The 1,942-nt window shown below is 33.3% G+C and overlaps 1 protein-coding gene across 4 annotated transcripts in view; it reads left to right on the top strand.

Annotated features, from left to right (window-relative positions):
• The window catches only part of LOC106874363 (uncharacterized), a 607,119-nt gene that overhangs the window by 325,388 nt on the left and 279,789 nt on the right, over window positions 1-1,942 (top strand). The gene's annotated exons all lie outside the window — the stretch shown is intronic.

Raw genomic sequence — 1,942 nt, 5'->3', positions numbered from 1 at the left:
AACATCGCTGGTGTGTTTATGTCCCTGTAACTTAGTGGTTCGGCAAAACAGACCGAAAAAATAAGTACTAGGCTTACAAAGAATAAGTCCTGGGGTCGATTTGCTCGACAAAAGGTGATGCTCCAGCATGGCCACAGTCAAATGACTGAAACAAGTAAAAGAGTCAAAAAATATTTCACCCTATACCGGGCAAAGTTCGCAATAATTAATTAACAACAATTTTCCGCCCCGTAAGGTGAAAACACTGCTGAAACGACGTCAAAAGTTCGATTTACACAGGAATCCACAGAGCAACAAACAGTATAACAATTAATCAAAAATCACCAACAAAAAAATAAGACTCACACTAGCAAAGATTCCAGCAGCAAACGATGTAGCGAAGAGAGACAACCCTGAACAAACTTATAAAACAAGCAATAGCTTTATGTAAAATTCAATTAACATTGACTGATTTGTGCTGGTAGATTGCCTAATCGAGGAAAATAATGAAATGTTAGCACCAAGCAGTGTTTAGGCATAAGCAAAATTTAAGTTAGTTAAAATATGTGACATATTTCAACTGCTAAAAGGTAAATTCACTGCAGTTACTGTGGAGAAAATATCTCTCTTATGGTGAAAAAGTGTGACGACACCTGGTTTGTTCAGTGTCACCATCTTTACCATAAGAGAGATATTTTCTCCATGCTAACTGCAGTGAATTTGCTTTTTAGCAGTTGAAATATGTCACAAACCTATTTTAACTGACCTAAATTTTGCGTATGCCTAAACACTGCTTGGTGCTAACATTTCGATACATATATATAAAGAATAAAAAGTTCAGAATGGTACAACAATACACTGTAATATAAAAAATGGACTATATACCTGTTGTAATTTGGTTATCTATAGTCCGATGATGGTTCCTACAGCAGGATACCCTCCCTAACATAAACCACTCCACAGAGTGTAATGGGTGTTTTTTATGTAGCATCTGCACCAGTATCAAATCTGCTGTTGCGGACAAGTATTCTTGAGTACAGCTATGCGCCAAATATCTTGGTTCTTAGTCGTTTCCTTTGTAAGGCTAAAAGTCTTGAGGCTGACCTTCAGTAAGTGTTTATAATTATTGGTCAAGCACTTTTAGTGAGATATACTTCACTTGGTTTTTGTTGAGATGTACTCTGTCGAGTTCTTGTAAGATTTAATCACTCAAATGCACATATATCATTGTGTGAATATGTGTTTATGCTTGAATTCATATGTGTATGTTTGTGTACATCCATGAACCTGCAGGAAGAATATATTATATATAAGTTCATGCAGATAAATCATTGTATCTAGCAATATTTTGTTTAGATGCAAATATATTCATGTATTAGATACACTTAATAATTATAACTATCTTTATCATCATTATTTTGTGTGTGTTTGTGTTTACTCAAATGGGATCAAAGAAGTACCTGAGAAACATTTTTCACAAAGACAATTTCCTTTATTATCTCTCTCTCTCCCTCTATATCTCTCTCTCTCCCTCTATATCTCTCTCTCTATCTATATATATATATATATATATATATATATATATACACACACACACACACAATACATATATGCACATATAGTAGATACACAGATAGGTAATGAAGAAAAATGTTTATGCATGTGTATGTATGTACATATATATTTATATATAGAGAGAAAGAGAGTTATTAGTGAGGGATTATCAATCAGGGCAAAATACTTTATAAGCTCTGTTAGTACACCAGGATTCTCATGAGAGTAGCGTTAATTTTCTAGGTCATTCATTTTTTTTCTCCACTGATCAATGGGCTGATTGAGTAAACCTATCAATAATAAACATATAATGACACCTGGAAACAGTTGAAAGTCAAATTTACTACTATAAAGAAATATGCAATGACCATTGTATGTGCCTATCTTTTATATATATATATATATATAT

This window comes from Octopus bimaculoides, chromosome 1 (genome assembly GCF_001194135.2).
Source record: "Octopus bimaculoides isolate UCB-OBI-ISO-001 chromosome 1, ASM119413v2, whole genome shotgun sequence".
NCBI classification, from domain to species: Eukaryota; Metazoa; Mollusca; class Cephalopoda; order Octopoda; family Octopodidae; genus Octopus; species Octopus bimaculoides.
Note: the sequence above shows the minus strand (reverse complement) of the source record. Positions and strands in the feature narration are given on the sequence as shown.